The sequence below is a fragment of the Ursus arctos genome, unplaced genomic scaffold (genome assembly GCF_023065955.2).
Source record: "Ursus arctos isolate Adak ecotype North America unplaced genomic scaffold, UrsArc2.0 scaffold_5, whole genome shotgun sequence".
Classification (NCBI taxonomy): domain Eukaryota; kingdom Metazoa; phylum Chordata; class Mammalia; order Carnivora; family Ursidae; genus Ursus; species Ursus arctos.
Genome location: NW_026623067.1, coordinates 40986483 through 41010741, shown reverse-complemented (window position 1 = coordinate 41010741; position 24259 = coordinate 40986483). Strand labels below are relative to the sequence as shown.

At 40.6% G+C, this 24259-nt stretch overlaps 1 protein-coding gene and 2 long non-coding RNA genes across 4 annotated transcripts in view; 2 read left to right on the top strand and 1 right to left on the bottom strand.

Annotated features, from left to right (window-relative positions):
• LOC130542733 (uncharacterized) overlaps positions 1-12116 on the top strand; it is a 51496-nt gene extending 39380 nt beyond the window's left edge. The window contains exon 5 of the long non-coding RNA XR_008957486.1: positions 11403-12116. This is a non-coding gene — a long non-coding RNA (uncharacterized LOC130542733). The remainder of the gene's footprint in view (positions 1-11402) is intronic.
• Positions 1-24259, bottom strand: part of KCTD16 (potassium channel tetramerization domain containing 16) — a 295941-nt gene that overhangs the window by 234460 nt on the left and 37222 nt on the right. The window lies entirely within an intron of this gene.
• On the top strand, positions 12443-21916 carry LOC130542734 (uncharacterized). The gene is made up of 4 exons (XR_008957491.1): positions 12443-12697; positions 13927-14112; positions 18855-19036; positions 21132-21916. It is a non-coding gene; the product is annotated as an uncharacterized LOC130542734 (long non-coding RNA).

Sequence of the window (24259 nt, the reverse complement as noted above, 5' to 3'; positions counted from 1 at the left end):
GTGATCCTGGCGTTATGGGATCGAGCCCCACATCAGGCTCCTCCGCTATGAGCCTGCTTCTTTCTCTCCCACTCCCCCTGCTTGTGTTCCCTCTCTCACTGGCTGTCTCTATCTCTGTCAAATAAATAAATAAAATCTTTAAAAAAAAAAAACTTGAGACTAGTTCCCTCTTCTTAATGAAGAATTAATGATATGATTGGAAACCTCTATCCTTTCTTTGTGTGGTGCTTCCATTTCCAGACTACTCTTGACACCAGACAGCAATGAAGGTTTAGCAGAGGATGGAGAGGGACTTTTTCAACTTCGTAGCTTAGCCTAATGCACATCCAACACAGGCAGTATTCACGGAGAGTGATTTAAGCCTCTACTGCTTTGGCTCCTCCAACCTACATTATAGGAATACATACCATTGACTCTATCACTAGATTAAAGCGTAGAATGAAAGATGAGTCCCAGAAAAGGAATTACAATATTAGCATGAAATAACAATTTAGGAGAACATATAATTTGTATGTGAATTTGCTTATGACTCTACATCCACACTAGAATATAGGCATTATGAGAGCAGAAACTTCATTCATCCTGAATCCCTAGTACTTAGAACTATCTGGTGGTGAGTAGGTGCTCAATAAATATTTATCAAATACATGAATGAAAAGACTCAGTAAGCCAAATAGCTTAAAGGAAGAAATGTATGGCAATGGTCCAAAAAAGTATACCCCAAATCATAGATAATCTTAAAATATTCCATAAACATCGAACAATAGGATATGAATTTTGCTAACACTAAATTAACAATGCAAACAGAAAGAAGACACTGATGAAAATGTTTTGTGGTTCCTTGGTACCTACAAGTCTCCCCAGCATCTAGGATCAAGTCCAGTAGCTTAGCACGTCATGTCAGGCCCTTCACCATCTGCTCTATCTGAGCTCTCTAGACTGGGCCTTCGCCGCTCCCTGCCCTTAAGCTCCAACCATGAGGTTCAGAAAACAAGCCAGGTAGCCATGTTCAGCCTCATTTCCATGCCTTGGCACCTGCTAGTCCTTCTACCTATAATGTTATTCCTTGTATTATCTGCCCGATAAGCTCCTCATTCTTTATGACTTTGCTTTAAAACAAGGCCCCTGAGGGAAGATCCTGAATTGAATACACTGAATTGAATACTTCCTCTTTTATTTTTTTCCAATACTTGAATCAATTCTATATCATAAAGACATCCCATATATTCATACATAACATACCCCTTTAGTCAAGTATAAAGATCTTGTTGCATAAATCAAACCAGAGATTTATACCTTACCTGATAAACATTCCCAAATTAAAACAATGTCTTTGAAATACAGTTCTCACGTTGTATACCTTTTTTCTAAACTTAATTTTTTTCCTTCCTAATTGAAAACTCACTCAACTGACTTCAATCCAATGATATTCACTTGCAGTTCTTTGCCTCTGTCAGCCTGCCTCAAGATTCCCACCTTTGTCTCACTTGTAATAACTTTATGAGATATATGCTTCTTATCACCAATATCAGCACTTTCATTTTCTACTTATTACTCATTTTTTATAATCTAATAATGGCAAGATGCACTAAAATATTGAAATAATGATTCAAGTACTTTCGCACTGGCACGGGTGATAACACAGCTACAGTTGAATTATCAACTGCAATTTCATACAATACCTTTCATCCTTGTAGCCCTGCATGTGGAACACTGCAGCACACTGCTGTTTAGTAGGTGCTTAATGAATCTAGGTTGGTGAATGGCAGGTTTGGTAGGCAAATGACCCAAAGCTTTTGCAAGTTCTCAGCCCCTTTAACTAGCCATGGCATAGAGGCAGAGAACATTCCATCCGTAAGCCACCATGCACAGTGGGTGAAAGAGATGAGTCTTACACACTAGATTTAAATCCCAGTGCTGATGCCGCCTAGCATGGGGATCTTGGACTTAATTACCAACTCCCAGCCTCAACTTTTCTTTCTACAATGAGGATAATAGAGTCATTATGAAATTGAAATAACATTAGTCTTGTGCTTTCAAGATGAGCACAGATGATCTTTGAATATTCCCAAACCCTCTCTTCCGAAAATCACATCTTCCACCCTCCCTCAGCCACACACTTTCGTGGTCGTGACCCAAACTGTATCATAATCAATCGCTTGACCCTCTGTAAGCCCAATTTCTCACGGCTCACTATCTCCTCCCAGCTTTCCAGCTCATTTTCTCCAGTACTAGATTCCAACAACCTTTTGACTTCCTAGGAACTTCAACCCATTAATCCCATACCTTTTCATTGTCCTTCATGTCCTCACTGAATATCTTAGTAACTTAAATTCAATAATCAGTTATTTTAATAACTCTCTTGCATACGACTCATCTACCCCTACTTCGCAAAACCTCACACCCAATGGTTAGGATCACATCTGGGCCTGCTTCCAACCTGCACCCATGCAGCTGGAGAAAGATGCACAACTGTATTAAATGGATTCACTTTAAATTCATGACCATTTGCCTCAAGTGGGTCCTTAATGTTCCCAGTGAATAATACATTCCCCTAGTTCATTCATTCCCCACCATTCTAGGTAACCATTTTATACTGTCTATTCTTTCCTCAAACCTCAAATACTTCCTTCCGTATCCTCAGTCTTGAAGCTTCTTATTTTACTGAACAAATAGAAGTGACCCAAAGGAGCTCAGTAAGTTCCCACCAAAGCACACCACCTGTGTCTGTACCCATATAGTCTATTACCATTATATATATGTATATATATACATATCTATATCTATATATATATGTATTTCATTTTCATACATATATACATGTGTGTATACATTTACTATTACTCTATCTATTACATATTCATGCACCCTATTACTCTGGATGAACTGACAAGGCTCATAACAAAGGATAAACTCATGCACTCAATCCCATTCTTTCTTACTTATCCAAGGATATCACTCAAGCTATCTCTCCTTTCTCTCCTATTGTCTATTTTTCCCCTAACAACTGGATCCTTCCTATCAGCATACAACTATACTGTTCCTTCTACCATCTTTTAAAAAATCCTCTTTTGGTATCAGTTTCTGTATTACTAATTTCTATCTCACTTTATAGGAAGGATCTGTACTCTATGGACAATCCAAGGTAATTTAGTAATTAAAAAAGCATTCTGTCTTTCAAGTCAGACGGACTTGACCAGTGTCTAAATCCTGATTTTATTATCCACTAGCTGCAAGCCTGGGTAAGGCTCTCCCTAGGTCTCAGTTTTCTCATTTATAAGATGGAAAAAATAATCCTCACCGCCCCCCCACCCCGGGCTGTTCTGAAGAGAGAATATGGTAATATCTACAAAGCACTTATCACAGTCTTTGCTGTGTGATTTAGACTCAATCAGTGGCATTTATAATTAATGTCAGAAAAGAGCAAACAGTTAAATGGAGTAAATAAAAAACCGTAAGACATGGGGAAAAGCCAAGAGTTTCATACTTCCACATCTCTAGGGTTCTAGGATTTTCATCAAGATTTAGAAGGGAAAGGTGCTAAGGAGGTTGATTGGTTTTAAAACCAAGAACCGGAGGAGTTAAGATGGCGGAGGAGTAGGGGACCCCTTTTTCAGCCGGTCCGCTGGGTCGAGCTGGATAGGTACAAGACCACCCTGAACATCCACGGTATCAGCCTGAGACGCAGGAAGATACATCTGGATCTCTACAAATGAACATCTCCAGCGCTGAGTATTGAGGTACGAAGCGGGGAGCCGTGAAACCGCGCACAGATATTGGAAGATAAACGGAAGGGGGTGGGAGCCGCCGCATTCGGGCTCCGGGAAGCAGTGGCCACCTACACGGGGGAACGGGCGGACTCGCAGACGGCACCCGCGAGAGAACAGACTGGGACCGTGAGCGGGGAGCGCACGCCACCAGACTTTTCACAGAGCTCCGGTGCGCTCACTGGAACCAGACTGAGACTGGGAGATCCAGGAGTGCGCGGGGCGGCTGGCGGCTGGCGGTGTTAGAAACACAAAGGACAGAGACGCGCCGGCCCTGGAAGTGAGGGCTGGGACACCGGGTGTGGGGCGCACATCCCGGGATGCTGCAGGGTTGAGCAGCACCGACAGAAACAGAGTTAAAGTGGCCAGAACATCAGTGGAGAGCGGTCCGCGATCCCTCTGTTCTGAGACAGAGGCTGAGATTCAGCAACTGCTGCTCTGACTCTCAGAAGAGGCACAGCAAACCGCCAAGGAAAGCCGCCAGAGAACAAAAGCCTGGAAATACCAGCTCACAGGGTGCCCATCCCCATCCCCCCTCGCAGGGGACACGGAGACTCTACCCAAACAGGGTTGCCTGAGTATCGGCGCGGCAGGCCCCTCCCCCAGAAGGCAGGCTGAAAAATCAAGAAGCCCACATCCCTAAGATCCCTATAAAATAAGGGCACACGGCCTGGGTCCCAGTCAATAATTTGGGCTCTGGACAACCCCGCAACCTCTCCTCATCAGAATGACGAGAAGGAGAAATCTCCCCCCAGCAAAGAAAACACAATGAGTCTGTGGCCTCTGCCACAGAACTAATGGATATGGATATAACCAAATTATCAGAAATGGAATTCAGAATAACAATGGTCAAGATGATGTGTAGACTTGAAAAAAGTATTAACGAAAACGTTAATGAGAATATAGAATCTCTAAGGGCGGAAATGAGAGCGAATCTGGCAGAAATTAAAAATTCTATGAGCCAAATGCAGTCAAAACTAGAGGCTCTGACGGCCAAGGTGAATGAGGCAGAAGAACATATCAGCGAATTGGAGGATGGGTTAGTAGAAGAGAAAGCTAGAATAGAATCTGGACTCAAAAAAATCCACGCACAGGAATGTAGGTTACGGGAGATTACTGACTCAATGAAATGTTCCAATGTCAGAATCATTGGCATCCCCGAGGGGGTGGAGAAAAACAGAGGTCTAGAAGAGATATTTGAACAAATTGTAGCTGAAAACTTCCCTAATCTAGCAAGGGAAACAAACATTCGTGTCCAAGAGGCAGAGAGGACCCCTCCCAAGCTCAACCACGACAAACCTACGCCACGTCACGTCATAGTGCATTTCGCAAATATTAGATCCAAGGATACAGTACTGAAAGCAGCCAGGGCAAAGAAATTTCTCACGTACCAAGGCAAAGGTATCAGAATTACATCAGACCTGTCTACACAGACCTGGAATGAGAGAAAGGGTTGGGGGGGGGGCATTTTTAAAGCTCTTCCAGGGAAAAACATGCAGCCAAGGATCCTTTATCCAGCAAGGCTGTCATTCAGAATTGATGGAGAAATAAAGACCTTCCAGAATCGCCAGTCATTGACCAATTTCGTAACCACAAAACCAGCCCTACAGGAGATATTAAGGGGGGTTTTTTAAAAGCAAAAAGGCCCCAAGAGTGATACAGAACAGAAAGTCACAATCTATAGAAACAAAGACTTTACTGGCAACATGGCATCATTAAAATCATATCTCTCAATAATCAGTCTCAATGTAAATGGCCTAAATGCTCCCATAAAATACCACAGGGTCACGGATTGGATAAAAAGACATGACCCATCCATCTGCTGTCTACAAGAGACTCATTTTGAACCTAAAGATACATTCAGACTGAAAGTAAAGGGATGGAACGCCATCTTTCACGCCAATGGACCTCAAAAGAAAGCTGGGGTAGCAATTCTCATATCAGACAGATTGGATTTTAAAGACTATAGTTAGAGACACAGAAGGGCACTATATTATTCTTAAAGGATGTATCCAACAAGTGGATATGACAATTATAAATATATATGCCCCCAACAGGGGAGCAGCAAGATACACAAGCCAACTCTTAACCACAATAAAGAGACATATAGATAAAAATACGTTAATAGTAGGGGACCTCAACACTCCACTATCAGAAGTAGACAGAGCACCCATGCAGAATATCAACAAAGAAACAAGGGCTTTTAATGCCATACTCGACAAGTTGGACCTCATAGATATATATAGAACACTACACCCCAGAACCAAAGAATACTCATTCTATTCTAATGCCCATGGAACATTCTCAAGAATAGACCATGTTCTGGGTCACGAAACAGGCCTCAACCGATACCAAAAGACTGAAATTATTCCCTGCATATTCTCAGACCACAACGCTCTGAAATTGGAACTCAACCACAAGGAAAAATTTGGAAGAAACTCAGACACTTGGAGACTAAGAACCATCCTGATCAGGAATGATTCGATAAACCAGGAAATCAAAAATCAATTTAAACCATTTATGGAGACCAAGGAGAATGAAAACACAATGGTCCAAAACCTATGGGATACTGCAAAGGCAGTCCTAAGGGGGAAATACATAGCCATCCAAGCCTCACTCAGAAGAATAGAAAAATCTAAAATGCAGTTTTTATATTCTCACCTCAAGAAGCTGGAACAGCAACAGAGGGACAGGCCTAATCCACGCACGAGGAAGCAGTTGACCAAGATTAGAGCAGAAATCAATGAATTAGAAACCAGGAGTACAGTAGAGCAGATCAACAGAACTAGAAGCTGGTTCGAGAGAATTAATAAAATTGACAGACCATTTTCAAGACTTATCCAAAAGAATAGAGAAAGGACTCAAATTAATAAAATTATGAATGAAAAAGGAGAGGTCACAACCAACACCAATGAAATTGGAAGGATTATTAGAAACTTTTATCAACAGCTTTATGCCAATAAATTAAGCAATCTGGAAGAGATGGAGGACTTCCTGGAAACCTACAAACTACCAAGACTGAGACAGGAAGAAATTGATTTTTTAAACAGGCCAATTAATTATGAAGAGATTGAGTCAGTGATAAACAACCTTCCAAAAAACAAAACTCCAGGCCTGGATGGTTTTCCTGGGGAATTCTACCAAACATTCAAAGAAGAAATAATACCTATTCTCCTAAAGCTATTTCAAAAAATAGAAACAGAAGGAAAGCTACCAAACTCATTCTATGAGGCCAATATTACCTTGATCCCCAAACCCGGCAAAGACCCCATCAAAAAGGAGAATTACAGACCTATTTCCCTAATGAATATGGATGCCAAAATCCTCAACAAGATCCTGGCTAATAGAATCCAACAGTACATTAACAGGATTATCCATCATGACCAAGTGGGATTCATCCCTGGGATGCAAGGGTGGTGTAACATTCACAAATCGATCAGCGTGATACATCATATCAACAAGAAAAGACTCAGGAACCATATGATCCTCTCAATTGATGCCAAAAAAGCATTTGACAAAATACAGCATCCTTTCCTGATTAAAACCTATCAGAGTGTAGGGATAAAGGGTACATTCTTCAATCTCATAAAAACCATCTATGAAAAGCCTACTGCAAATATCATTCTCAATGGGGAAAGCTGGAAGCCTTTCCCTTAAGATCAGGAACACGACAAGGATGCCCAAACTCGCCACTATTATTCAACATAGTACTAGAAGTCCTTGCAACAGCAATCAGACAACAAAGAGGGATAAAAGGTATCCAAATTAGCAAAGAAGAAGTCAAAATGTCTCTCTTCGCAGATGACATGATACTCTATATGGAAACCCAAAAGAATCCACGCCCAAACTATTAGAAGTTATAGAGCAATTCAGTAACGTGGCGGGATACAAAATCAATGCTCAGAAATCAGTTGCATTTCTATACACGAATAAAGAGACTGAAGAAAGAGAAATTAGGGAATCCATCCCATTTACAATAGCACCAAAAAACATACGTTATCTTGGAATTAACTTAACCAGAGACGTAAAGGACCTATATTCTAGAAACTATAAATCACTCTTGAAAGACATTGAGGAAGACAGAAAAAGATGGAAAAATATTCCATGCTCATGGATCAGAAGAATTAACATCGTTAAAATGTCCATGCTACCCAGAGCAATCTACACTTTTAATGCTATCCCAATCAAAATACCGATGACATTTTTCAAAGAACTGGAACAAATAGTCCTTAAATTTGTGTGGAACCAGAAAAGGCCCTGAATCGCCAAGGAACTGTTGAAAAGGAAAAACAAAGCTGGGGGCATCACAATGCCGGATTTCAAGCTGTACTACAAAGCTGTGATCACAAAGACAGCATGGTACTGGCACAAAAACAGACACATAGACCAATGGCACAGAACAGAGAACCCAAAAATGGACCCTCGGCTCTTTGGGCAACTAATATTTGATAAAGCAGGAAAAAACATCCGGTGGAAAAAAGACAAGTCTCTTCAATAAATGGTGCTAGGAAAATTGGACAGCTACATGCAAAAGAATGAAACTTGACCACTCTCTCACACCATACACAAAGATTGACTCCAAATGGATGAAAGACTTCGATGTGAGACAGGAATCCATCAAAATCCTAGAGGAGAACATAGGCAGCAACCTCTACAACATCGGCCAAAGCAACCTTTTTCATGACACATCTCCAAAGGCAAGAGAAACAAAAGATAAAATGAACTTGTGGGACTCCATCAAGATAAAAAGCTCCTGCACAGCCAAGGAAACAGTCAAAAAAACTAAGAGGCAGCCCACGGAATGGGAGAATATATTTGCAAATGATACTACAGATAAAAGACTGGTATCCAAGATCTACAAAGAACTTCTCAAACTCAATATGCGAGAAACAAATAAACAAATCATAAAATGGGCAGAAGATATGAACACACCCTTTTCCAATGAGGACATACAAATGGCTAAAAGACACATGAAAAAATGTTCAAAATCATTAGCCATCAGGGAAATTCAAATCAAAACCACACTAAGATACCACCTTACACCAGTTAGAATGGCAAAAATTGACAAGGCAAGAAACAACAATTGTTGGAGAGGATGTGGAGAAAGGGGATCCCTCCTACATTGTTGGTGGGAATGCAAGTTGGTACAGCCACTCTGGAAAACAGTGTGGAGGTCCCTTAAAAAGTTAAAACTTGAGCTACCCTATGACCCAGCCATTGCACTACTGGGTATTTACCCCAAAGATACAGGTGTAGTGAAGAGAAGGACCATATGCACCCCAATTTTCATAGCAGCATTGTCCACAATAGCTAAATCATGGAAGGAACCAAGATGCCCTTCAACAGATGACTGGATTAAGAAGTTGTGGTCCAGGGGCGCCTGGGTGGCACAGTCGTTGAGCGTCTGCCTTTGGCTCAGGGCGTGATCCCAGCGTTCCGGGGATCGAGTCCCACATCGGGCTCCTCCGCTGGGAGCCTGCTTCTTCCTCTCCCACTCCCCCTGCTGTGTTCCCTCTCTCACTGGCTGTCTCTCTGTCACATAAATAAATAAAATCTTAAAAAAAAAAAAAAGTTGTGGTCCATATATACAATGGAATATTCTCAGCTATCAGAAAGAACGAGTTCTCAACATTTGCTGCAACATGGACGGCACTGGAGGAGATTATGCTAAGTGAAATAAGTCAAGCAGAGAAAGACAATTATCATATGACTTCTCTCATCTATGGAACATAAGAACTAGGAAGATCGGTAGGGGAAGAAAGGGATAAAGAAAGGGGGGGTAATCAGAAGGGGGAATGAAACATGAGAGACTATGGACTCTGAGAAACAAACTGAGGGCTTCAGAGGGGGCGGAGGGGGAATGGGATAGGCTGGTGATGGGTAGTAAGGAGGGCAAGTATTGCATGGTGCACTGGGTGTTATACGCACCTAATGAATCATCGAACTTTACATCAAAAACCAGGGATGTACTGTATGGTGACTAACATAATATAATAAAAATAAATTAAAAAAAAAGAAGTATAAGGCAAACTTAATGTATTACCAAGCCACACTCTCAACAAATTGGCATAGACAGTAGTTTAAAACACACTAGCTCTGTTAGTTGTGGGGTATATAAATTGTAGTTGGAGAGAGCAAGATATTGTGAAGTTAGGGTATAGTCATTATGAGTTAATTACACTGAGATTGATTTTTTTTGGAAAATTAATAAAATCTAATGACAGCTTTGTCCTAAAACTTTGAATATAAAATATCTTTTATGCTCTTTAACAAAATTAATTAGGCTAATAAAATGTGTGCATAAATATTCTCAAAAAATAAAAAAATAAAAAAAAATAAAACCAAGAACCAATGTTTCTTTTTAGTTTTTGGTTGTAACCTTACTGCTGTATATGGCCAGGCTTTTAAGGTAATATAAAGCTATTAATAATAAAAAATACTTAACTACAATTATATTCTCAAGTTACTCTCCCCAAAGTAAAAACTAGGCGAGCTAAAAGAGGAGCTCATTTTCAGTACTTTTTACGATTTAAACAGTGTTCTGAATTGTCATAGATTCATATCTAAAATGTGCCTTTTCCCTGGGGACCAACAACCTCTGTCAGGGCATCTGGATTAATCTTGTTTATGACTACCTCACTCATCTCAGTTTTACTACTGATTATAGAACCAGAAACTGCTCATATGCCTTTGTGTTTTTTACTTTTAAGGATTTTATACATGTGTGTATATACTTTTTTTTTTTTTTGCTTAGGTATTTAGGAAGACAAGGATAAATTCTTCCTATTCCATTTCAAATGTTTTTGACATCTTTTTGTACGATGAAATGTGCCTCTTCATATTTGTGGTACCTAGGAAATCAAGTTCTTAAAAATAATGCTGTGTAGGAGTCTCCGGGAGAAGAGATTGTGTCCCAGAAGTTCTGTGTGGGTAACTGAGGACAGATTCGCAGATTTCAGCCCAATCTGGTTTATTTTTTTTAAAGCTGTATCATGGGGGAAATCGTGTTCCTAAAGGCTTGAAATTTGAAGGGGAAAAAGACTGGGAAATCATCCCTGTCCAGCACCTTCTGCCATCCCACCCCCTCCTGGAGGCTGTACGTGGGTTCCTCACTTAATCTTGGGAGGTGGTTCCCTTGAAGAGCTGCTTCTGGCACTTCAGAAAAGCGAGCACTGCCATCTGGCACTGCTGTGGTATGGCATGACAGTAAAGAGTGTGAGAACCGGGGTCGGGGCAAATGGGGTTTTCATTCTGCTTGTCCCAGTTATTAGATCTCGCAGCAGCAACTTGGGTCTAAGGGGTAGAGAGATTAAATTCAGCCCCATCACCCACCCATGATCTCCCTCAGGCTGCCCTCACCCTGTTCTTGATATGGACAAATGAACTTCTCTCAAACTTAACACTACTTGGTTTTCCTATACAGAAATTCTGAAGCACCCACTAACAGTGACCTTGAGGAAGTTGGACCTCTCCGAGTCCCAGTTTTTTACTGTAGAGTTTTCGGGAGGATTAAAAGAGAAACACTTGACGTGAACCCGACACAGAGTTCAAAAAAGGATAACCATGATTATTGTTCACACCGCCGAGTTCAAATACATGTCACTGCATACCTGTGTTTTCTTTCTTTCTCCTCAGGAGGACTTCAGCAGCAAATTAAGATAGCAATTATTTGATTACATCGCATCTGGTTGTTTGGAAGAAAACTCGTTTTCCCATAAAAGGAAGCAAATTACCAAGGCAAATCACAGACTATAAACAATATGAAAATATAGCTATGATAAAAAGAAAGTGTTCCTGCTGTTTTTATACAGAAGAATATGGCTGGTATGAGGTATGATTTCCAAACACCCTCAAAATAGATTTTTTGTTTACAATTAATTCTTCATGTCAGGATAGAAAGCACCATTTCAACCAGAGATTTTACCCTAGCCCCTTAAGCTCAATGGAGAAAAGATACATTATATTGATCTAATAGAATGATATACTAACTTTAGGCTTTATTCACAGTAGAGAAAACACCTGCAAACTTACTAGGTAGAGCACATATAAAGTTGGTTGTAAAAACTATTTTCCAGGCCTTCTTTCAAAACCTGTGACTCCCACTGCTTGTGTTGTTGCACAAAAATTTAAAGTAGCTAATTAAGGTAGTTAGTTACCTTTCTTTCTCTGTAATATACCGAAGATAGAGGCAAAATTAATTTATTTTTGCTCTTTACTTTTTCTAATAGTTGCCTTTCTTCAGTTCATCCTTCATTTACACTTGTCTTCCAAACAAAACGTAAGTCAAATGAAAGTAAAAGAAGTAGAAAATACACAGCTAAGAACCTGACCAAAAATGTAAAAAGAAAATTTTTCGAAAGATGAAAATTCACCATTTGTTTAGGATGTCCAGGTTAAGGTTTCTCAAGCAGCTACACTGAGCCCTGGGTTTCCTGGAACTACCCCAAGGGCCACCAGGAAAAAAAGAAAAGAAAAGAAAAGAAAAGAAAAGAAAAGAAAAGAAAAGAAAAGAAAAGAAAAAGGCAGAAGGGGAAATGGGAAGGGGAAGACTGTCTTACAACCAATTGTCATTTAAATTGAAATGAGGCCACTTTTTTTTTTTAAGATTTTATTTTATTTATTTGACAGAGAGAGACAGCCAGCAGAGAGGGAACACAAGCAGGGGGAGTGGGAGAGGAAGAAGCAGGCTTCCAGAGGGGGAGCCTGATGCAGGGCTCAATCCCCAAACTCCAGGATCACGCCCTGAGCCAAAGGCAGACGCTTAACGACTGAGCCACCCAGGCGCCCCTGAAATGAGGCCACTTTAAAAGATTCTCTATGTTGGCTGCACAGAGAACTGCAATTAAAGCCTGAGGATTCAAAGAGAGGAAACTGAAGCATGGAATCCTGAGATCCTGCATCTCCCAGGATGCTCTGATTTTATAAATCAAGTCAGTACTCTCCCTGGTGTGAAAGATACACTTCAAGCTCCCACCCAGCATTACCGTTTATGGGGCTTCAAAAAGGGATTTGTGTTTATCCATTTGGCCAGTACCTTCACACGAGAAGTCTGTGATCATGACGCAAGTGGAGATCAGAATAGACCCCACATATGTTGACTCTGTGCTACTCAACCTTATACAATAAGAATGCTAGTGCTGCAGTGCCATTAAAACCCATTTGCACATTCTGACCATTCGTTTCTAAATGCCTTAACAACTTTCCAAATAAGCAGATTTCATCTCTCTTTTCTTAACACATCCTCCTGATGTTCACTCAAGCTAAGATAAAATCTGCCTTCATAGCTCACATCTACCAAGCAACATCGCTTTACACCTGCCATACTACCTAGCTCTGAGTGTCCCATGAGACAGTGAGATAAGTCCACCTTTCCCTTTACAGAGCCTACGACCTGAGTGCTAGACAGGCTAAGCAACTCATCGAAGCGAGTTTCCACCGTTGTCTCCCTGTTATCCAGTCTCTCGGGGTTTACATTTGGTGCCTCCTGCTTTTTCACCCTCATTCAGTTGTACCCCTCTAGCCAGAGATGACATATGTGCCACCTGCATATATATATGCAGTTGCCTTCACCATGAGAGGGAATCCTACTATCATAATTTTACAAGTGGAGAGAGAAAAAATAACTTCTCAAGTGCCTACACTGTACTAGACTCTAGGGTACAAGAGCGCTCCTGCCACCAGGAAGCTTACAGTCAACTGTAATGACAGGTGTGAACAGTGCTATGCTGGAAACACCGTGCTCAATAGAGAATAAGGAGGCCATCTTTTCCTTCAGCTGGGACGGTAATGGGAAGTCTTTCCAAGGAAAACCCACTGAAGCCTAACTGAAGGACTCAGAAAGGCAAGGAGTGCAAGGAAGAGTGTTTTGGGGGAGGTGACACAGGCGAGTCTTCAGGCGGCAGCAGACTGGCCGGCAGAAAGAACCATCAGAAGTCTGGTGTGATGGATCACTGTGGATAGACGAGTGTCTTCGAGGGGCAGGGGAGGCGAGCTTACAGAGGGGACTAGAAGTGCAGGTGTGATGTGAAGTGTGTTTCCTTCCTGCAAGGTCAGGAAGTGTGTGTAGTAATAGCCCAGTGGAGTGAAACCAGGGGTCAGCAGCTTGACTCTTGCTGTGATAGCGGGAGGGATCAGTCCTAACGGCTCCATATTCTCTCAGTTTCTTCTTCTAGATCCAAACATGCCTATGTATAAGATGAACTAAAAGAGCCTGGAGATGAAGTAGCTGGCTACTGATGAGATAAGCCAGTAAAATGGCCCAGCCCTGGCTTCATCCTCACAACACCACCAAGAGAGAAGCTTCCTTGCGCCCTTTTACAGATGAGTGTTCTGAGGTGTAAAGAGGGTACGATACTTGCCCAAAGATGCTCTCCTAGGAAGTGACAAAACGAAGGTTTTTACCCAGATAGTTCTGAGACCGTCAGTTTATCGACCACATTTTCACTGTCACTTAGAGAATGCACCCATGGTTAAAAGCAAATGTCAGGCAACACTGGAAGCAAATCTCATTCACTTTACATTTCACGTTTTCTTTATTTAAAAATGTGGTGTATGAATTTATTCATTCATTCCACAAATGCTTATGGTCACCTCCTATGTGTTCCCACCTGGTAGTTACTGAAATTGAGTTGTACATGAGACTGACTAGGTAAGTCAGTAATCCTGAGATAAAGTTAAAACAATAATAATGACATATACCATTTTGAGAATCATTACAAATGGAGACTACAGACATAATTATAAAGTATCTTTATACACATATTGCTAGTCATCCAAGGCTATCATTTGGCTTCTGATTTTGCGCATACACTTTCCCAAGACAAAGGTTTGAATGGGAAAGAGAATTGAAGAGTTTTTTAAGATATTGGTTCCTGAACTAAAATCACTCACACAGCTACCACTGGAAAAAATCTAATGAGATTTCTCCAATGAGAAATGAAATGATTGCTAGTGATCTTAAGGTTCTGCTAAGCCATCCTAGGATATAATTTTTATGACTCTATCAGCCAGCTAGTATCTTAAAGTCAACAAATGTATTAAAGATTCAAGCATTTTTCTCCTCTCCAAGCAATAAAATAAACTCTGGTTTAATTTTCTGACAGCCCAAGTTCAGATTAGGGGCTCCTTTTCGATTTTCATATCCATTTACTCTTCCCCATCACACTAGATCGAAATTGCCCATTTACTAGTCTAATTTCTCTCTAAACCATATGCTCCATGAAAGCATTGACCATATGCTTCTTGTTTACCGCTGAAACCCTGGAACTGCATGAAGTCTCTGGTGCATAGTAGGTGTCCAATAAATATCTCTGGAAGAATGGGTCAACCATCGAAGAGAGGTTTAGGAACCCAACGCACACAAAAGCTAAGGGCATAGCAAGGTCACAGTGCCTGGCATTTACTCACATAACCAGAAAGCAGAGAACAGAATTTTGTATAAGTAACTTAGGCTAGACCTAAATCTGCCTGTTAATTAAGGCCATTCTCAAGAACAGATGTCAAGATCTGTTAGAAAACAAGATTACACATCACTACAGGTCTCGGCTGTGTGGAAGGATGCAGATGAAAGAAGGTTTGAAGGGCCGGCAGTTTCCAATCAATGAAGACTGTGCACATTGTGAATCACATCCCTAGCACATTGTGGAAAAGTACTAGAAAATCATTAGCGTGAGGACGTTGTGAATCAGGATATCAATTCTTTGCATACAGATATGATATTTCCCATCTCAATTGGACAATCCTACCAAAACAAAGAGAAGTACTTTATATAAAACAGGTCCTCAGTAAGTGGCAAGCAATCAGATCTTTTCAAACAAATATTTTACATTACTGAGCATCCAAATGACTAAAAGGGGCCTTTATGATATTGAAAGTATCACACATTATATCATCAGCCATTACTGCACCATGCCACAGGAGTATCTCATCCAGAAAAGACAAGCAAAACTGCTCGTTTTTAAAAAATGAAATCCAGCCTGTACTTTAAATATTTTTTTAAAGGTTGATTTATTTATTTGATAGAGAGAGAGACAGTGTGTGAGTACGGGGAGGAGTAGAGGGAGAGGGACAAGCAGACTCCACGCTGAGGGCAAAGCCAGACGCTGCGCTTGATTCCAGAACCCTAAGATCATGACCTGAGCCGAAATCAAGAGTCGAATGCTCAACTGACTGAGTCACCCAGGTGTCCCTGCTCATTTTTTTTTTTTTAAAGATTTTATTTATTTATGTGACAGAGAGACAGCCAGCGAGAGAGGGAACACAGCAGGGGAAGTGGGAGAGGAAGAAGCAGGCTCCCAGCCGAGGAGCCCGATGTGGGACTCGATCCCGGAACGCCAGGATCACGCCCTGAGCCGAAGGCAGACACTTAACGACTGCGCTACCCAGGCGCCCCCCTGCTCATTTTTTAATGCATGTTTTTCTTACACAAATAGAAATTAACATTTTTCTCTTACAATGCAGTGCAACAAAATCGTACAGCTCCACACAGGTATCCCTCTATTTAAAAGAGAAAAGATACTTTATCTCACTGGCTAAAAAGCAAATTAATGAGAACAGAATCCTATTTTCCTTTGCATTCCAGTACAAATTTGCAGGCACATGCCCATAGGAAAGCTTTTTCACCTGACCTAACTGAATGTTTATGATGTAACACAATGAGCCATGACTCCCAACCAGGGCTTGATTCGCTTCTCATCGTACGCCAGCTCTCCCTTTGTGATTAGGGGATTTGCAACACTTCCCCAGGTCTCAAGCCTCCCCATGGTTTTCACTGTATGCTTCTGCCCCACTAACATCCATACACCCCTTGCCCTTATCCCAGTCCCTACAACGTCTCTGCTGCTCCAGGGCCCCCTTTACAGGAAAGCCACCATTAAAGCCACTGTTACCAGAGCCTACCTCCCCTTTTCTCTATTTAGCTGCTTAGTACTGTTGATCTGGACAGTCTATTGTCTAAAACACAATATACAACAGCCCTAAGGCATCTTAAGTCCTCCATCAAGTTATGTATAATGGGTTGCCTTCTATGGTCACCAATGTAATTAGTTGACAGTCACATTGTATCAAATGTACTCAGAATAAAAGGTCGGTATAAACTGGGGTGGGAAAATGGTAAGAATTTTCTGCTTTGGAATGTGACTGATGAACAAAAGAGGAAAGTATCAACTTCTTCCCATGGGCAGCTTTTGAGGAGGTCACATGGCAACGGCCCCGAATTAGCACTCTGATTTCTTTTTAATGCCACACAGTGCAGCTACTCAGTGTGGAGCAAAATGTCTTGTTTTCATTTTCGGTGCAATCTGAATGATTCTATTGTCAGGGGCATGCTCAATAACCATTTTCTGTCACCATGAAGGAGAATATTGTCTAGGTTGAGATTCATAAAAGGTTATTCTAATTCTGCAGTGACGGAATATATAATTTAAGTTGTAGTCTTAAATTTTAGTTCTATCTCATATTATCCTAGGTTCTGAAAAGCCACGAACTGAAAACAAGGTGGAGGGAAAGGCACTATTAATGACATCCACAATGGAAAGGCCAAGGGGACGAAAAGAGTTAATAGAATTTGAAGGCTGTTGGGGTGTTTACTTTTATGCATATTCAGATTCAAGTAAAACACATGGCTTGAATTTCCTTTTTAAAAATATGTGTGGGGGCACGTGGGTGGCTCCGGTGGTTAAACGTCCGACTCTTGATTTTGGCTCAGGTCATGATCATAGGGTCCTGGGATCCAGCCCCACGTTGGACTCCGCACTCAGCAGAGAATATGCTTCAGGATTCTCCCTCTCCCTCTGCTTCTTCCCCCTGCCCATGCGTGCGCACGCTCTCTCTCTCTCTTCCTCTCTCTAAAATAAGTAAATTTAAAAAAATTCTGGATGCGCATTTCTGGGCAAAGTGTCCAAAGGGAGTATCAAAAAGTATCAAGTGGATTATTTAAAGAAAGCAACTGTGTCTCCTCCATCCAGTATTTCCAGCCATGCTGGTAATTGCTAACACTTTCACAGCCCTGACTGGGGGCCAGGCACTGTCGTAAGCACTTTATATGAAGCAACCCATTTGACTCTCAAAGCAGCCACACAAGGTAAGTACTATTGTCCTCACCTCCATTTTACAGGTGAGGAAAATGTGGCACAGAAGTCAAATAATTTGTCAATGATCCCAATAGCTAGGGATTCAAACTCAAGCAGTCTGGACCTCAAAGCCCAAGCCCTTTGCTACCATGTTCTGCTGCCTCTGGCATTAAGGAGCAATCACTAACATTTATGGGAAGGGAGGGAGGAGGAAATGGAATATTTTAGCAGGAGGAAAATTAAGAAGACAACCTGGTTGGTCTCATAACGTTCTTTGCATTCTAGTAGAGCTCTCTTCCTCCTGGAGCTACTTTCTCAATTTTGGAACATTTTTCTGAATTCTGAGTCCCTCCTGGGTTGTTCCTTAAACCCTGGCTGCACCCAGCTTTGATTTGCTCCTGCTTGTATGAACCAACTAAAAGGAGACCACAGGGGATCCTGCTTCTGCTAAGTGTTTCTCTCAGTCCCCTTGAGCTCAAATCTCAGTGCAGGTGCTAAGAGCACAGAGTCTTTCAGTAAGATTTCCAATTTGTATGTGGAGTGCTTATTCCGGTGCCCAAAGCACTCAGTGGAAATTTGGGGAAAATGTTATTATTATTTAAAATGCCATCACTCCATTCACTGTTCTCTTGTTCTCCTGTTCTCCTGTGAAGAGATAAGGCAATGGTGTATGCACGACAGTGGCATCTATGACCATAATCGAACCCTGCAGTGGGCATTTATTTCTCATTCTTCTGGAAAATACTGACAGAGTGCCTACATTTATTTCACATACTGTGCCAGGTATTGGGATGAACATGACAGACACCGTTCCTATCTTGACAGGGTTTACAGATAATGTAAAGGAGACAGTTAAATCATCAAGTATAATACAATATTATTTGTGCTGTGGTAAAGGAAAATAGACTCCTCTGCATCAAAGATAAGGGGTGCCTAACCAGATACAGTGGACTAGGAAAGGCTTTCCAGAAAAGGTAATCTCTAGATTGGAACCTGAAGATTTCGTTTATCAAAGCAGGTGGAAGCAAGAGTTCCAGGAAGAGAGAACATCACACACAAAACCGAAGAAGCAAGGACATCACAGCGTTCAGAAACTAAAAGAAATCGAGTATAGTTGAGATTAAAAATGCAAAGGGCAGGATGGCAACAGAAGACTCGGGAAGGAAAGAGAGGTCATCTCATAAGAGGCCAAGATTCCTGGTAAGGACTTTGCATTTCACTCTATAAGCAGCTAGAAGGCAATGAAGAACTTTAAGTAGGAATGACACGGTCAAGCTCACATTTTAGAAATTTCACTTTTTTCTTTCTTTTTTTCTTTTCTTTTTTCTTTTCTTTTTTTTTTTTTTTTTGGCAACAGAGAAAACAGATCCAAAGGGGATAACACTAAATTTGGAGTAGGGAGGATAATTTAAGTTTCTTTGCAGTAGTCTAGAAAAGTTTTGGGAGAGGTCATTGAGAGGATATAACCACTGGTTGACCCATGAGCTGGACCGAGGCAAATCGGAGGCTCCTCAACCCCTCCCCTCTCTTTGGAATGTGCTTTCCACTTGCCTTCCCTGCTCCCAGAAGGTACTCCAAGCACAAAGCCTTGAGATAGTGATATGGTGTTGAGACCATCTGGATGGCTTATGTCACTGAACCCCATTAAGGCCTCTATATAAACTTTTCAGATTTGGCAGATGGATGCAGAAATCTATTTGTTTTGTGGCTGCCCAGGACAAACCTTATAAGTACATTCTCATGTTTATTAAGCCTGCTACCTACCACTCCAGAGAGCCCTGCCTCTTCCTTCAGTCTCTTCCTGCCCTCTGCATACTGGGCTGGTTTCAGATTTCACTCGGGATGCTCCCAGGGTTCCCAAGCAACACAAAGCCGAGCTGGTAGCCTGGGCCAGGGTAGCATCAGTGGTGATCGAAACTTAAGAGAGATGAAGAAGAACCAGTAGGATTTGTCATAAGTTGGGAAGAAGGAAGAGTCAGGAATGCCACCGAGATTTCATTTTTCCCTGGGGAAATGAATGACTGATGATGCCAATTACTGTGAAAAGGTACACATGAAGAGAAGAGGTTTGGGGAATACGGATGATGTGTTCAGTCAGTGGAGTTGAGCACAGTTGAAAGAATCCAAGAATATAAAACTTAAATAGCCAGGAAGGGAACTTCCCCACCCCAAACGATCCTTCTTCCCAGTCTACAGGACCCACTGCACATCTTGGCAGGTTCACTGCACCCATGATGTTAGTCTATTTTAATGATACGAATAGCAAGGGAGGGCACCTGGGTGCCACACTCACTTAAGCATCCAACTCTTGACTTTGGCTCAGGTCCTACTCCTAGGGTCATGAGATCAAGCCCCACGTTGGGCCCCATGCTCAGCACAGAGTGTGCTTATGACTGTCTCTCCCTCTTCCCCACCACCCCTCCATTCTCTCAAATACATAAATAAGTCTTTAAAAAAAAAAAAAAGAACAGCAAGGGAATACTAGATAGTTCTTGAACAACTGGAAAGAAAAATAAGGGTTTCTTTTACTGCCTTCCAAAACAAATTAAAAGTTAAAAATGGACTTGCCTTCGGTAAACTAGATAAAGGGGATTAAGAGTATACTTATCATGATGATCCTTGAGTAATGTATTGAATTGTTGAATCATTATATTGTCAACTTGAAACTAATATAATACTGTATATTTATTATGCTTCAATAATATAAAAAATGGATTTGCCATCACTTATAAAGATTTCTTGCCAGAAATACTGAACATGAATCCGATTGAGTCTCTAGAATCTAGAATCAAGATCTAACAAATTTACAAATATAGAGTTCAGGAAAAAATGTTTTAATGAAATCACAAACATCATAGAGATGGATCAGTAAAAACCAAGAAGCTGAATATTGAACATGGCAAACAATTTGGTTTCTTCAAACAAATAAATTGCCTTAAAAAAAGGAAGGGAGGGAGGGAGGAAGAAAGAGAAAGAGAGGAATAAAGAGAAAGAGGAAAGGAGGGAGGGAAGGAGAGATTAAAAGAGATTTAAGATATATCTTTTGCTACTTTGTTTTATACGGGATAAATCCAATATTTTTTAAAAATTTTGAATGAAAAAAGAATCAGCAATCAAAGATAACGGATAGATCTTATTTGAATCTTGATTTAATAAGCCAACTTTTAAGAAAATACTGTAACAAAATCAAAGAAATTTTAACATCAATTAGATATCAGATGATACTAAAGAATTGCTCATTTTATATGTGATAATGGTATTATGTTATATTTTATTTTAATTTGTTTTATTTTAGAAACACACAGTACTATATTTTTGGATGAATGAAATGATTGATGTCTGAAATTTGCTTCAAAATAACGCAGTGCTGACAGAAGGGGAAGTAGGTAGGAATATATATAAAACAAGATTGCTCTTGTAATGTTAATTGTAATTATTGGAACTGGGTGTCTACATTTGGATGCATTTGAAAATATCTGTATGAAGTTTTTTTCACTGACTTGCCAAGAAATGCACTATTTGAGGAAAGCTATAGCAAAAAACAAAGAAAAAGAGCAACGCCAGTTATGATGCAGAAACTGAGCATCCGCGTATCCATTTCTGAAGACTTCCTTCTATATGTTGGATGACTGTCTCCTGTGCACAGTCACTCTTCTCCACTCTTCGTGCATGGAGGGGTTCCAAATGGAGCTGTGTGGCATATTCTCAGCTATTTCCTTTTCTAATTTCTTTGATAAGACCTAAACCTCGTTAGGTTGTCAGGGACATTTGGTCTTCTCTTTCCAATTGTACATATATGTTTTTTAATATATTGAGGCACATAAGGGCAATCTCAGAGACCTCCCCATTCTGCCCACAGACTGACACTTCTCTTGCTGCCAAATTCATTCAGTGATGCCACAGACCTAGCAAAAAAGTACCTGAATCACACAAGGGACTGGGCTCAGGTAACAACGTATCTTGTCTGGCATGAAAGTGAAAATACTGTAATAAAAGATTTCACTATGATGTTTGTATATTGAACCCAATGCTCAAAGCACAGCACCTAAAGAGACTAAAATAAAATTATATCCATACACCGGCCCTTTGTCATGAGCATTACCATTTCATATCTGCCTAAGCATGGGTCCAGTTCAACCTCATGATGAAGCCTTATATTTAAATTGTGCTACATTTTTAAATTATATATTAAGAAGCCTTACGTACACTTGAGAACACTCTTTTTAGGATTCTAAGTCACCTGATCTACAACTATCAAAAGGTTTCTTATGTACCAAACCACCTGAGAAAAGTACACCATGCCTTGAACGTATTCTAAATATATGGCAGAAGAGCACTTTACTGACAATGGAGAGAAAGAACTAGAAAGCAGAAATGACTAACACAGGACTAAAAAAGTCTCTAAGGTGGAGAAGACGGAAAAACAACACAGAAAGAGGAGAGGTAGGTGGTGGTAAAGACCAAATCTTCCCCATTTTGACTACATTGTTCTGCTGCTTTATTTTGAACACACCAACACCATAAAATAGAAGTTGTCATTGGTATCTTTCGAGTAACCAGTAGAAAAAGAGCTAGAATCATTTCAGGATGGCTGCATTTCTACCTGTTAAGAACATACGCTCTTACTGAAGTTTCTAAAGTCAATGTTGGGTAAGTTATTCACAGCAGCCACAGTTGCATATCTCTTCCCAATACAAGGTCATGCAGTTGAATCCTGAGAACTCATTTTCTGATTGACTTTTCTCCAACACCCCATCTCACTCAACAGCCCTGAAATACTGTGTATCGTGAATATTTTAAAAAGGAAACCTCATTCAAAGTGGAATCCAGATCCCAGAAGGGGAGCTCTCACACCCTATCACTTGTCATCAGTTGCAGACCCAACAGGAAGAGATAGACCTTGCAAGTCCACATACCACTCTACTATCCCACAGGAGGAAGAGAAGTTGTCTTCACCGCGCAACAGCCCAGCCAATAAGAGACTGTCATAAGTGAGCCAATGAAAAACCACTATACTACAGACTCCCCGTTTACTCCGATGGGCTCTTTGTTTATAACAGCCCTGCTCAATGCCAGGAGGGCCCCCCTTCCCTCTACAAAAGAGAATTTCTCTCTTTTGTTCTTTGACTTGCCTTTGGTTTTGCCTTAGCTTGTTTATCCTGAATTGCAATTTTCTACTATTCCCAAATAAATCCATTTTTGCTGGTAAAATAACTGGCAGCTTAATTTTTAAGGTTAACAGTACATAAAACAATTTAGAGAGTTTTGTAGAAACAACTTTTAAATTCAAGGAAATGAAGTAAAGAGAAGGTTAAAATGCACTGACAAGCAGCAATTTGTTGAAAAGGTGATGAGTCGGTGTCTTTACTGTAATTCACAGAACTCAGAGTGTATGTTTTTGGAGTATGCGTCCTATGAATTAAACTCCCTACTTGTCATGTTATTGCAGTTAAACTCGAGGCAAATTCCTTTGAATTTGAGTGTTTCAGACATTTGTCTGAAGTAATTCACTAATGAGTAGGATTTTAAAAAGGTGTATAGTTCTCTCCAACCAAGAACAATCTTCTTACTCTCGGGCATTGGAAGATGGCTCTAAATAACAGGTTCATTTATCTAGATGCACCTGTGATTTTGTTCCAAAGTGGTATGAATAGCCATTGAGCATCTGGTTCAAAATCGGGACTTCTCTTTTCCAAATTAGTCATCCTCCATTATGTTTACAGGTGAATCAAGAAGGCATTCCCTGATGTTTATGATAATGCCTTCGATGCAATGCTTGAGGAGAACAGAGAGGTAATTATTTAGCTAGTGGGGTGCTAGAGAAGAAGAGGTACCTTCTCATTGTTTTAAATTAAAACAAAGGACAAATATAAAATACTCTGTGAAACAATCCTAGCTAGATTTTTTTTTAAGCTTTATTTATTTACTTGAGAGAGAGAGTGGGGGAAGGGGCAGAGGCAGAGATTATCCAAGCAGACTCCTGCTGAGTGTAGAGCCTGACGCAGGGCTCACTCGATCCCATGACCCATGAGATCAGGGCCTGAGCTGAAACCAAGAGTCAAACATTTAACGGACTGAGCCACCCAGGCACCCCTAGATAGTTCTCTCTCTCTCTATCTTTTTTTTTTTTTTTTTTTTTTTTTAGATATTTCTTTTCTATGTTCCTACATGAATCGTAATTTCCTGGTGGCTGGTAAGTGAATCATAATCCACAGCATCTCACATATCATATTTTGGTAAGCAGTGTAGACAAACATTTCTTATCACCCTCTTAAACACTTGTGAACACCCGCTGACTAACTGTTCACAGCTTCACATTAACTAAACAGTCTACCTGATGTTGACCGTTATTCTAGGTCTACATTTAGATTAAATGAGGCAAGAATTTAACCTGTTAATGATTGAAAGGGAGATTTTGGTCTT